Here is a 14832-nt window from a genome sequence, read left to right on the forward strand (position 1 = left end):
GAACCCTTTCATGCACAATTCAATTTTATTTAACCCATTGTCTGCCATTGATGGTGTAGATATATCCAGTGATTCCTCGCTACTTGGTGGCTCAACTTTCGCACCCTCAGTGCGCCGCAGATTTTTTAATCTTGCTCTGTGTATCTTTTTATAAGAATAACAGTTATAAAATTTTTGTACACTTTATTTACATTGATATATGCATGTACACAAGGGCTGCAGCTATCGGTTATTTAAGTTATCAATTAATCTATCAGGTCGAATAATCAAGTAATCGGATTAAGAACATTTAATGTGAGGCAGAATCAATTTTAGGAGATGTAAAAAAAGGCTTGCTAAAATTGCAATTTCAAAACAGCATTAATTGTCAATACAAAATAAAATTCCTGAGTTCTTTCAAACTATGCAGAATTGTACTTTCTTTTCCCAAGAGCATTAAATGCATTTAAAAATAAATTAAAATCCCTGATCTTAACTTTGAAGGGTATAAAAAATAAAGAAGGATCGAAGTACAATAAATAATTGGCTAACTTGCATAGCAAGAGTCTCCTAGCTTAAATTCTATAAATGCTAAATGCATATTTATGTTACAATCTTCTTAACAAATCGTTCAAACACATATTCCTACCCACTAAATAGACATGTAAACTAAATTACGAATGTATAAACAATCATATTACCTCTAACAAAAACTTACAACCTTATGTTGGTCTTAACAGAGAGCAGCTGGATTCAGCCATGTTAGATGAGTTATGTCCAGGGGTGCACATATTTTTTTCGCCCAGGTTCTCAGAAGAGGACCTGGAGATGTGACTTGGTCCTCATTGAGCTTGAGAGCCGACCCGCCTGATGCGATAAAATATGACAAGCTTTACTTAGAGCCAATTACCTTTAATTAATTATATTAACAATTAATGCTTGACTAACATCAACTGGCACAACAAAATTGCCATTACTTTGAAGTGAAATGTAAATAAATAAACATAAAAGCACTAATTCAAAATAAAGGGCATTATGCGGCTCCCAAATTAACTCCAAGCCTTTGTAAAAGTGGGATGTCCTCCTCATAAGAGCTCATTGAACGTGCATGTTTAGCTTTGTGAAATGCTAGCAAAAACACGTTTGCCAGTGCATGGCACTGTTCTTCATTAACTTTATTCCGCCACTTGTCCATAGGGCGAGTGGGGTGCTGTCTGACATCGATAGTTTGCTTAATTGCCACATGCTGTTTTTTTCTTGCTTTTCAAAGTTTGGATGGCCGAAATTCTTTGACCCTACATAAAATGCGCTGCTCTTATCAGCGACATTGGGATTCTCCCGGCAAATTTTGTACCACATTTCCGTGCAAGCAGCATTTGCTTCTAGCCATGGTACCTCCTGCAGCCACTTTTTAGCAAAAGTCCTTTTTTTCGGTAGCTCCGGTGATGTCTCTGTCGTCTGTCTGTCTTCTGACGGGGGTGGGGGAACATGGAAATAATTACTCAGTGGGGCCTGCCTCTTTGACATTTTGAGAATTTATTTTCTCGTGTCCGCCGCAAATACAGTGGTCGGACATCGGTACGCAAAAGTGTATGGAAGCCGTTGAGGGCCAGCGCGTTTGTCTATGTCCATTACGCATGCGCGCATGCGGACCACTTATGTGCACCCCTGGTTATGTCATATTTACTGCTGCCACTAGAAGGCAGTGTATTCACCCAAATCAAAAAACTAAATGCAAACACTGACAAAATAAACCATTACAACGCCACTCTAATTAAACGAATCCTCGAAGCAGCATAATTTGATTCGAAGCTTTTTTCTAATCGAATTATTCGAGTTAATCAATTAATCGTTGCAGCACTAATGCACACTTACAACCACCCCACCCACCCCCAACACACGCACACATATCATATGCAAGAGACTGAGAGAATGAATGTGCAGTACATATTATGATTTATATATTATTTTTACGGATATTATTTATTATTATCAATATTTTATTTACATGTTTCAAACTATTCTTTATTGTTCTAATGATAGAGAAAGTCTGAACCATTAAAAACACATTTACAAGATTGATGTTTTCTTCTATTTATTTCACACTATAATAAGAGCTGCTTTTTAGTTTTACCAAATAGAACAAACTTTAACTTTCAAACGGAGTGATAAAACAAAGCCTTTTGTAGTTTATCCTGTTGTACCGAACCCGTACTGAACCGTGACCCCCATACTGAGGTATATACCTACACTTATGTGTACCGTTAAACCCCTAGTAGATATGTTTACCCAAAAATAACCATTTCCATATCAATTAATACCCATTTTACCTAAATTGCTTGATTTTTAACGTTGAGGCCAGATACTGTATCTCAAAAACCATAGCTAATGGACACTTTTGACCTCTTTTTTTCTTTCTTAGTGATCCAGTTTTAATAAAGTCTTACTACTTTTATCCAGGAAGCATTTTGCTTGTAGACCAGTGAAATAATCAGAGACGCTTTAGATACACACTTACTAAGATCACTCACAATGAGACTAAATGTTTCCACAACAGGTTATGATTCCATTGAGCCACTTTTTTGCTTTAAGAGAAATGACCACGTCATCTCTGTTGTCATTCTTCTGCACCACAGACATCTAATTAATGTGATTTAATGGATCCGGTCCTCTGAGGCAACAGCATTAATTAACAAACAAGCAGCCAACAATTTTTCTGGTGCTCCCCAGTGGGAACAGTGCTAATTATACAAACCATTGCCTAAAGCTGGAGAGGTCAGAGCATAGGGTCAGGGCTGTTCTGTCTCATTTTCATGTTGTGGTCACCAGGTGGACAAACAGAGCGGAAACCAAGGGTGTAGGTTTGGTCTCAACATTGGTAGGGATGCTATAAAGGAAATGTACAGTGTTTTTTTTTTTTTTTTTTTAAATTTTTTTTAAATTTTTTTTATGGGGCAGGTGGTAAAAATGTCTGCATAGACTTCAAATAAAAATATTTTAAATATATGATGTAGAAAATAAATAAATACATTTTAATTAATGAATAAATGCGCAGCTGAATTAATGTTAACAGTAGAAAACACATACAGGAGGACACTTCTCTCTAAGCAGCTTTCTAGACTTACAGGTTAGCAAGTATACACAGTTTAATGTTATGCAACCTCTGATGGAGGTCAGACTTTCAGTAGCAAAATTAGTGGCATATTGACATATTTTTACGTTACTTACAGTGGCTGCTGCTGGCTGAAAAAAAACAAAGGGGGCGTCATGTAAGTCTGAACATAATGAAAATAATTCACTTAAAAATGGTAGGGTCTATTCTATCCTTACAACATATAGGAAGACAATCTAACTGAACTCATTATATCATGCAAATAAGGTTGATTAAAAGTTGGTAGGGACAATTTGAGCCTCCTGAAAAGTTGGTAGTGTTATGTTCCTACCATTCCTATGCAAATCTACGCCCTTGGCGAAAACACATGCAACTTTGGGGAGTGTGGTGAAATTAGCCACTGGTCTTTTGTCACAAGCACCAAACTCATAACTTTGGGACGGGTGCACTAGCCCAACCATGCCAGAACAATTGGTGAAATCTCATTTACTCTAGTACTCAGAGGTGGGTAGAGTAGCCAAAAATTTTATTCAAGTAAGAGTAGCGTTACTACCAAGTAATATTACTCAAGTAGAAGTAGTCATCCAAAAAATTTACTCAAGCACAAGTAAAAAAATTATTCGATGAAAAAACTACTCAGGTAGTGAGTAATTTCTCATAATGTCTTATTTATTTTTAAAACAATAACATATTTTTTTTCAGCTCAAGGCCATCTACATGAACAGTATTATCGTACTATAACTTATTAGATGATCATATTAGAACAAAAATATACCAGAATCATCGAACTCTGACAGAAAAAATAGAAATGAAAATCACTCGTCCCAAGAGCATGACTGTCCTCCAGTGTCCTCTAAACACATTTTCCACCATGAAACAAACTTGCTCTGCTTTTCCGTGGTCTATCGGTGCAAACGAATTGATATCTGCAATTTTATTTTTGACGCCTGCGTTTTGTCTGAAATCCTTTATTTTTTTACGCCCTTTAAATACGCCACTTGTTCTGATGTTACAACAAGGACGTAATCATAACAGTTTGTAAATTATTTGTTGGTTTCAGAGCTCCGGAGTGGCTAAGCTAGTGCGAGTCAGTGGTGCCTGCTTAGCATGCCAATAAAAAACGATACAGATCTACAAACATATCCAACATAGTCAAAGAAATTCAAAAGCAGATCATTGTTCCAAAACACCCATTAGGCCAAAACAATGTCACACCAACTGCCGTAATTCATTTCATTCTCCAAGGACTATTTATTTTTAGATGCGTAATACGACCACAATACAGTAGAGAGGAGTGTTTCAGCCACTCGTGCTCAGGATGCATTCGAGGAAGATGGGAAGTCCCCACTTGGATGGTACCAGTTACGACCTCAAAGTGTTCCAAGCGAATGTAAACAACGAAGATGGCGAATCTCGACAAGTTTTTTTGTTTTGTTTTGACCATTAAAAGACATTCTGACTTCCAGCAAACTTGCCTTCTCGTAAGCGATCAAATAATGGTGGCGTTCCAAGGATATTTTTCCAGATCGGAGGCTAGAAAATCTGACTTCCCACCTTCCTCGAATGCTGCATCAGTCTGCTGAGTTAATATACGGCTGGCAACATGGTAAAATGTGCAAATAGAGGCTGTGGAAACAGACAGAAGAAATGGGGAAAAGCAAAGATTCCACAAATTCAACAACAACAAAAAAACAGCGGTAAAAAACTGATATGATATCACTCCACTCGGCTCCTTTGCAGAGCTGCTGGATTACAAATGTTGTTGTTCATACTGCAATGATTGACATGTAATGGTAAGTTTTAATAACTTTATCCTGAAAACATAGCCAAAACTATTGATTTTACTGGTCATCAATGGTTTTAATGTGTGCATATGTTGTTTTTTTATTGGCATGCTAATTCAGCCAATCGACTCCCGCTAGTTTAGCCACTTCGGAGCCCTGAAACTAACAAATAACTAACAAACCATACGGAATTTGTTGTGAGCAACTCTACTGACTAATTAAATCCTCGATAACTTGAAGATTAAGCCTAATGTAAAAAATTCTGAAATTCTGCTTTAATACATTTCGAGGCATCGGATTTGGTTTGGAATCCCCTAACTCAGGTGAAGCATATGCAAAAATGCATTAGGTTAACAGACACCTATTTAGCTTATTATCTTCTGTTTGACATATTACTTTCGATTAAGAAGTTTGTTTTTGTCTCTGTTTAAACAAAATTCCCCCCAAAATGTGATTTATAATCCAGTGTGACTTTTGTATTTTGTCTGGTACCATTTATACTCAGAAATATACATTACATTTAATAGAAAGTGGCCTCAGCATGAACTACGATTTGAACTTTATTCAATGTTCTTGTTCAGGATGACGCTGATTGTCAGAGGATGAAATGTTCTGAAGAAAGTTCTTCGCGTGAGCTATTCAGCCAGCTGACTTTCTATTCAACTGCCTGACTGTGAACCTTTTCCAAATGCTTTTAGTCTTGCAGCTAAAACTCCCGTAGATAGCACTGAAATTGTATGAGTAATGATTTGACTAATTAAGCCCTGCTCCCCACTTTTCTCTTGATCCCCTCAGTGAAATCACCTGGTATAATCTGAAAACTCTCGGCCCTCCGTGCCGTATGATTTGACATGCCCGGATTAGGTTCGTTGTTATCCTGTCTCCAGCCGTGGGAACGTTCATAAGCTCAAACACCCAACTGTTCAAAGTAGTAGAAAGCGGATCCCTGGAGAAATGCATTAGAAAGCCTGCACCTCCTCTACTTTGCATTTCAGCATCACACTATGCATTCTCAAGGCATACCGTGAGTAAGAAGTTTTAATATTTGATATTTCCTATAGGCTTTAATGTGTGATGAGGTAAAATGAAGACAGCATTGAAACACTTCCATCCATCTACAGTACACACAGGCAAGTATCAGCGAGGTAAGAATGAAGGGGGGAAGGTTCATAAAGATAAGAGTATTCAGGAACTATACACAGACACCTTGCTTTAGGTGATCAAAAACAATTAAAAAAGGAGGCTCTGTAAAATCTTATTGTCACACATTGATATATTAATCATGTGCCCACAGCTTGGAGACAAGTGGAAAAGACAAGTCTCAGTGAGTACTTTCACTGCATTATAAGTCTACTGTAGGTTTGAGGACCGGGAGTCACACGCTGTGATGTCTGTGTAGATCTGGTAAAGGTTCGCCATATTGAATTTAACATGAATGTGCTGGCAAACAGCAACCATGGCAGCAAAGTGAAACCGTCTGACCAGAAAGACAGAATGTACAGGATTCAATTGCCCTGGAGAAATCTGAGGGGCAAAACACACGTCGCTCGCGTTTAATAAATTTTCTATAGAACCAGCGTGACAAGGCCAAAATCGCCAACCATCTTGCGACGAAGCGAAATACGACACGAAAAGAAAACAAAAGAAAAATTTTCAACATGGATATTTGATTTTTATTATTATTTATTTATTTATTGTCATCATCATCGGTATCATTGACAGTTACAAGATGGCTTTGTGATATGATTAACCCGAAGAAAAAAAACGAAGAAAAGACTAGGGCTGACGGGAGAAGCATATGCTTATCAAGTCCCGTCCCCTTCAACCAAGGACGCACAATCAATACATTGTAGAGTAGGCATTATACATTGCGGTACATGAGCAGTTTTTTTTTTTTTTTTTGTCTTCACATGAATTTTCTTCCCAAAAGTCATTGATTCGACGTAACCATTAGGTAAAGTTGTCGATCAATTGTAAGTTCATCGATTAGGGTGATTGTTAGATTTGTGTAAGGAGGAATAGCCGAGGGAGTCATGGAGGCCCACCTCAGCTGCAATCCGCTAAGGTGGTTTAGTCTTCATCCGCCCTGGCCTGGTTCCTGCGAGCGAGCCTCTCTTGGTCCCGAATCTCCATAATTATTTTCGTCACCATTTGAGCGGCGGCAACACTTGACGCTGCTTGGTCCATCTTCACCTGGGACAAATCATCACAGGCCTTGTTGAAGCTGGCGCACCCCGCATTGATAGCGTCGCCGATGTTGCGAGCAAGCTCCATTGCTTCTCTGTGGTGCCGCATCACTCTCACCGAGAAACAGTGCATCCAAAGGGCACCAATAAGCAGCAGGAGGGCAAGAACCAGCAGTAGTGTGCCGAAAATGAAAACATCTTCCACGTCCTCGATCTGAAGCGCCGTCAAACATATGGGCCTCCATTTCCCCCAGCCATCCTCCGTATATCCAGACGTGAAGGTGTTGGATGGACATGGGCATTGGCTCGATGTAGGTCGCATTTGTAACACCTATGACATGATTACAGACAAATTGATTAGGCTATGGGCTAGTTCTAGGTTCGGCTACTGAAGCAGTATATGCATAAACCAAATAAATGACTCGGACAAGTTATGGTTTTGAACTGCCGGCCTATTTTTTATTTTTTTTTTATATATACAAAGAACACATACAACATACATACAATGGACATTCAGTTAACAAAGAATTGAAAATTACAAATTTCAAAAAAGGAAATTTGTTCCCTTATTGAATAAGTCAAATTTTTCCGCTAAGTTCTCTTCCTACTTTTTAATCAGTTATTTTTTATTACTTTTAAGATCTATTTATCAACTATTTTTCCTATCTTATAATCAGTTATTTTTTTATTATTTTTAGGATCTATCAACCCGGGTTGTTTTTGCTTTTCAGATTTCTAATTTTTCTTGTTAAATCAATTGATTTTTTCAACTTCCTCAATTTTATAGACAACGTTTAGTTTTTATTTTGAGTTTCAATATTCAAAATTTTCCCATCAAATGCTTTGCTTTTGTTGATCAACAAAAATCTTAGGTCAGTAACACTCAAAGTATTAAAGACAGATGCATGAAAATTAAAATTGACAAAAATTGTAAACTCAAACCATTCAGCAAAAGGCTGAACAGCTCCAAAAGAAAGGAGTATGTCTTTTCGCTGTATCAATGTCGTTTTTTTGTTTGACAGTCTTTTTGGCTGCTTTCTTGCGATCCAGAAGAGGGAAAAAAAATCCTCCGCTGGGGCAACAAAAAATATGGTGGATCCTACCAGATTTAAGGATGTCAAACCGAAGTCTCGCGTGCGTCTCGCTCCTGCTTGAGGCACAGTTCAATGGTTCGTCTTTGGATTAGCTCACCATCTTTTATCTCGGTTGGAATTTCTCTCTCCAACAATTGTTCAGTCACCTCTGAATCAAGCCCTTTCAGCAAGCAGTTTGTCACCAAGATAAACAGTGCTTGTGAATAATCCCAAAATACAACGCTTCCCTTCCTCAATCACGAATGAGCAATAACGGAAGTCTTTTACTTTTTATTTCTTTTAAATCAAATAATTGTTAGTATACTGATTATATCAGGTTTTAAATATTTTTTAAATGTAAATTTTTAAACAACTTTCCAATTTAATGTTTAATAATGTAATCTTTTAACGGTTGTCTTAATCAATGGCTCTTAATTTGGCAACTATGTTAACCTGGGTTACACATTGTTGAAAAAGTTCTGTCCAGTGAACTCAGCGACCAGTTTAGCAACTCCATTGTACACAATTGTTACAGTTCAAATCGAAGTGGACAGCATTCACGTATGTCAGCAGTTAATGTTCAGTCATTACGACGAGGCTTATTTTTAGGGCATGCTATGTTTTGACTACCTTATCTTTGCCCCTGACATTCCTATCATTTATTTGTTGGCAGAGCGCCTTAGTTTGACAGTCGAGCAGTTGTTTTATAGTATTGAAGGTCAATTTTCTCTCATATCTCGTGTGCGTTTGCTGTTCTTTACAAATTTCAATGATTGTAAAACATCGCTTGTCATTAAAGAAAAAAAAAAAAACTTTGACAAAATGGAGGAGCATATCATTTTAACAGTTGTTGACCAGCAACATGGACATGAATAAAAAAGCAGCAGTATGGGAAGTTATTGGTGCTCAGAAAAGACCGGAAATTTTGAAATGCAGTGCAAATTCATAGCCTATCTGAGACGAGCGATGATGCACAGGCTGAGGGCTATGCGTGTCGCTTGCCACTGCAGTCACATTGCGCCCCGTGTGTTGGCTTTCAGCTGCAACATGTTAGGGTGCGGGAGAAGGAGGGGATCCCAGTGCAGACGAACAGGGTTTGTAGCGAGTAATATTTTATTAGCGATCACACGGGCGCGAACAAGACTGGAGTGAGAGTCAAGGCAGAGGGTGGATGTGGATCGTTCTGCTCGGGGTAGATGAGCCGGCGTGAGACGATGAGGCTCGAAAGAGGGCAGGCGTAGAATCCGATGAGTGGCACACATAAAACAGGTCCTGGGGCAAGAGCAGAAACAAGCCATTAACCGGTGATCAGATCTTGTTATCAAAGAACGCGAGATGCAACTGACAGAAGAACCAGACGAGTTGATCGAGGGACAAGGTTGCGGCGTCTACTGGCTTTTATAGATGGCTAATTGTTATTGCCAGCACCTGTTGCCGCTCCACCCCTCCTAAACTGTAATTAGATAAAAAACATGCACACCTGCACAAGGTGGAGGGTTAGAGGCACTAACACAATGGCGATGACTTTCGCATTTCGCTATCGCCTCCCGTGTGTTTTGCCCCAAAGCTGCGTTTAGACTGCAGGCATAATCTGTATCTTTCTTTTTTTCTTTTATGTTGCAAATCTTTAATAGATGGGTTTTCCATTTCAGGTACAGTACAAACGCATTATAAATCAGAAGTTTGCTGCTCATTCTAAAATAACCGAGAGGCCTAATGCTGGGCTGGCAATTGTACGACTTCAACAGCAGAGTACATGTGGTCCATTTGTCCGCATGCAAGTTTGTTACTTGATTGGAGCCTCATGGTACTTGTAGGAGCCATTATTTTTCTCTCCAACGTCCCCCTCCACAAAATAGTCACTCTGGACGGTCTGCCAGGTTATTCTGCTAAAGTATCTTGCAACCAAACAGATGTGAAGATTGAGACCCGGCAAGTTGTCATCATCTTGACTCACCAGGTTGCTATGTAGCTAAGCACATTTCCTGGCTAACTGTAGTATTGAAGAACGGGCTTCGGGCAGCAATGGCTTCTCTCAACAGGCCAACAGTGCATACAACCAGCGGCCAAGTTGGGGGATAAAACCGACTTCTTCAAACCAACTGATAAGAATGTCCAACACTGTCAACACAGAGGACTGACTGAGCCGACTGACGATAGTTAGGAGAGGTGGGAAGCCGACCTTGCTATAGTCCAACCCTGCCTCCGCAACAGCGTGGGAGGACGAGAAACCTTGAAAGGCCTGCTCTCCTAAACAAAATCTCTTCCAGCCTTCCTCATCTGCTTGCATCGGCATTAGGACGTTGTCGTCAAGAGAGTGGCAGCTCCAGTGCCGTCTGTTCTTTGTGATACGCAGTCTGACATTGGAAAAATTGCTGACTTGTCTCTGTTGCCAATGCAAGCTGAGAGAGAACCCAGCTGGAGCGGCATGGCACTCTGCCACAGATATGTTGACAGTTTGTTGTTTCTTTAACTTCTTGGGGTCAATCTGAGCAACCACCACTTCTGGACTGCCTCTAACTGGACTTATCCAAGGTACTCTTAGGGGTTTCTTGGTGGACCATCCAGGTTGAGAGGCGCTAAGGTGTCAAGGCGGCAATAGATCCTCGACGTCAGATTTCATGTTAAGTGACTATTAGATACGTATATCAAATTGTTAAATGTATATCTTCTGTACTGTATCTGATTCCCATCTGTTTCATCTTCAAATCTGTTTGTTGGGGCTGGTTGTTCACATTTTTTAGCAAGTTTCCAAATCAGAAATGGTTCTGTTCAGACTTGGCCACATTATTGACCCATCTGATGGGTTGCTGTGGCAACAAAGGCGTCATCCAGCGTATGTTTGACGTCATACAATTGCGACAGCAGTAAACATGCAACTTGCGAGAAAGTATCTACAACCAATGTTACGATTCCATTATGTTAGCCAGTATACGGCAGTTTACCGAGGTAACAAACATTGACATTATTTGCATTGCCATTATATGTTTGCCCCTCCTCGCCATCTTCGTGAGGTGCAGTGCTGTCGAGCACAAGCAACGGGCGAATGCTGGGTTATTCCCCTAAAGTAAGAGTAGCGTTACTTCAAAATAATATTACTCAAATAAAAGTAGTCATAAAAGTAGACTATTGCTTTAATGGTACTGTACAATAACCCATTACATAACCACATTAAGCCAAAGAAATACAAAAAAACCCCCAAATAATAATAATTGAAATCTGACGAGAGAAAAAAAATTAAATGAATGAAGCATTATTCGTCCAAAGAGGATGACTGTCTGTTGTTCTGGTGGAGAAAATAGTTCCGAGTTTGAATAATGACGCGTTCCTTCAATAATTACTATTTTGAAATTAAAAAGATCTTATCTCCGGTTTTCCGTGGTCAATACGTGCCAAATAAAAACTGGGAGAAAGGTTAAAATCCCCACTTTCGAGTCATGTTGAGGGCAGCGCTCTATATTAAATACTTCCTTTTTTATGGTGCTTTAAACACACCACATGATTGAAAAGTTTAGCGTGAAGATAGAATGGCAAGCTTGTGTCAGATTGGTAGATTGGAGTCATGTGACTATTGTTGCAACATCTCAATGGTGAAATTGGTAGAGCTACCCCGGTAATACACCTGTACTCTTAGCATCGCTGGCACAAACTCTCGAATGTAATGGTTGACATGTGACGTCACTGTCAGTACTCACCTGAAAGGCAACTAAACAGAATAGCACCCAGGAGTAATAATTTAATGTGGAGTTGCTTGTTCCAATTAAAATATTTTGTGAAAAAACAATGTTGTATTGTTATGTTGTCGTATGTTGCATTAATATGTTAGCATTATGGTTGTTCCGATCATGTTTTTTTGCTCCCGATCCGATCCCGATCGTTTTAGTTTGAGTATCTGCCGATCTCGATATTTCCCGATCCGATTGCTTTTTTTTGCTCTAGATTCAATTCCAATCATTCCCGATATTTTTCCCGATCATATACATTTTGGCAATGCATTAGAAAAAAATGAATAAAACTTGGACGAATATATACATTCAACATACAGCACATAAGTACTGTATTTGTTTATTATGACAATAAATCCTCAAGATGGCATTTACATTATTAACATCCACGGATAGAAAGACTTGTGACTTTGTATATTGTGACTAAATATTGCCATCTAGTGTATTTGTTGAGCTTTCAGCAAATAATACTGTAGCCATGCCCCAATGCATGATGGGAAGTGGAACCATGACTGTGCGTAGTGCTACCAATTGATATATCTTCTCTGCATTGGGAAATAAATTAAGGTTTTAAGAAAAAAATCAATTGCTACCTTGCTTCCCCACATTGCTTCCCATGATATTTCTAATCGTAGGTAGAGGGATTGTAAGGCTTTAGCCAATTAAAATAAGCCTCCAAAGGCTGCCAAAATTCACTCTACTCATTTTACCCTGCCGTTTATCTCTCAATATAGGTAAAATGGCGCCATTACAGATTGAGCACGACAATGCGTGAGTGGGTCGTGCAACGCATGCATTAATTGCGTTAAATGTTTTAACGTGATACAATTTAAAAAAAAACTTATTACCACCATTATTGGGATAAATTTGATAACCCTACCTTAAGCCTAAACTAAAGACTCTGGATGAGTATAACATATTATGTCTGTAACGTTAAATACAATTAGAAAATGAATGAATTAAAAAAAAATATATATATTAAAAAAAGGCATGGCTGATAATTTTTTGCCGATTCCGATACTTTGAAAATGACTTGATCGGAAATATCTCTGGTTAGCATTAATAAATGGATGAAAAAGAAATGTTGTCATTATTGCTTTTAATAGACAAATTTAATTTGCAATTTAACACATTAAAGTATGATACATTGAACAAAATGCTCCCCAAATTAAATACTGAAAACGATTTTGATACAAATCTGGCCCAGACTGGGTAACATGTGTGCCAAATCCGGGTCATACATAATGTCGTGTTTGCTACTTTGGACCATTTCTGGCCCAAAACTGATTGTTGATCCGGCAAGTGACTGTTTCGTGAGTTTGGGACATTGTTCAAAAAGACACTGGGGCAGATCCGTTTTCACGAAGTTGGGCCAAAGTTTGCATTACATCTGGCACACGTCCGCTCCAGTTATATTTTGCTTTCTGGGTAGCTTTTATTAGTCTCGCAAAAATCGGATTTCTGTGCTTTGTGACTATTCAGACTACAAACGAGCCATCTGGTTTGAAACTGGATGGGATGAAAAAAATAATTTCTGCTGCCAGTCTGAACAAGGCCTAAGAGTACATAAAATAACTCAGTGAAGCTTGTGAAGATACGTCATCAATAAGGTAAAGAAGTCCTGGTCCTGAAAATATTAGACAACGTATTAGGGTCCGTTTACATGGTGACGCTGCGACATTGGTTGTCTCCATTCGAACGATGTCGCAATTCCATGTGGAAAGGATGTCGTTTTCATGCCCAGCCCAAGAGGGCAGTGCTGTTTTACAAGGCCAATGATGCATTTCCTTTACCAGCATACCTGCCCACTCGAAGCAATGGCGTCCACACATTTGGCCATTCCGCAACACAATCGTTGCGTCTTAAGATGCAGCCATGCAAATGCAAACATGAAATGTGCCGTATTCTCGGAGCGTCACCATGTAAACGGCCCCTCAGATTTCAAACTCTCATAGATTGGCTCTCTATTTAGCATAAGAGTTTTTTTTTTTTTTTTTAAATTCAATCAAATCAGGCTATCAAAATCAGTGTAATGTCAAGTTTGATCTTATATTTTCACGCATTGATTTAAAAATAGGGGTGTCAAACGATTAAAATGTTATAATCGAGTTAATTACAGCTTAGAAATTAATTAATCGTAATTAATCGCCATTAATCGCAATTCAAACCATCTATAAAATATGCCATATTTTTCTGTAAATTAATGTTGGAATGGAAAGATAAGACACAAGATGGATATATACATTCAACATATGGTACATAAGTACTGTATTTGTTTATTATAACAATAGATCAACAAGATGGCATTACCATTATTAACATTCTGTTAAAGCGATCCATGGATAGAAAGACTTGTAGTTCTTAAAAGATAAATGTTAGTACAAGTTATTGAAATTTTTTATTAAAACCCCTCTTGATGTTTTCATTTTAATAAAATTTGTAAAATTTTCAATCAAAAAATAAACTAGTAGCCCGCCATTGTTGATGTCAATAATTACTTACACAATGCTCATGGGTGCTGAAGCCTATAAAATCAGTCGTACCCAAGCGCCAGCAGAGGGAGACAAAACTCTGTAAAACACAACAAGTACACATTTCACTGTGCTGTCATTTTAATTTGTTTGAGCGGGGCATTTGTGCGTTAATTGCGTCAAATATTTTAACGTGATTAATTAAAAAAATTCATTACCGCCCGTTAATGCGATAATTTTGACAGCCCTACTTAAAAACTTTTAATTATTAATTCACTGGCCACCATTGTCAGCAAAAGACGTTCAATCCATTTGCACAGGGAGGGTGGCAGCGGATTCTTGCCACCCAGTTCAAATGGATGGATGTCTACAAGTGATTAACTACTGTAAATTAACAGTAGAAGGATGAAAATAGCTCATTATTAATGGCTGTGGTTTTTGATGCTGAAAATGTTTAGATGTTTAGTTTTTAATCATCATAAAGCACAATGAGCAAACCTGT

At 38.5% G+C, this 14832-nt stretch overlaps 1 protein-coding gene and 1 pseudogene across 3 annotated transcripts in view; one reads left to right on the forward strand and one right to left on the reverse strand.

Moving 5' to 3' along the window:
• The window catches only part of LOC130912213 (metabotropic glutamate receptor 4-like), a 355496-nt gene that overhangs the window by 30678 nt on the left and 309986 nt on the right, over positions 1–14832 (forward strand). The gene's annotated exons all lie outside the window — the stretch shown is intronic.
• Positions 9994–10757, reverse strand: LOC130912214 (gem-associated protein 2-like; annotated as a pseudogene).

This window comes from Corythoichthys intestinalis, chromosome 2, assembly GCF_030265065.1.
Source record: "Corythoichthys intestinalis isolate RoL2023-P3 chromosome 2, ASM3026506v1, whole genome shotgun sequence".
Lineage (NCBI taxonomy): Eukaryota > Metazoa > Chordata > Actinopteri > Syngnathiformes > Syngnathidae > Corythoichthys > Corythoichthys intestinalis.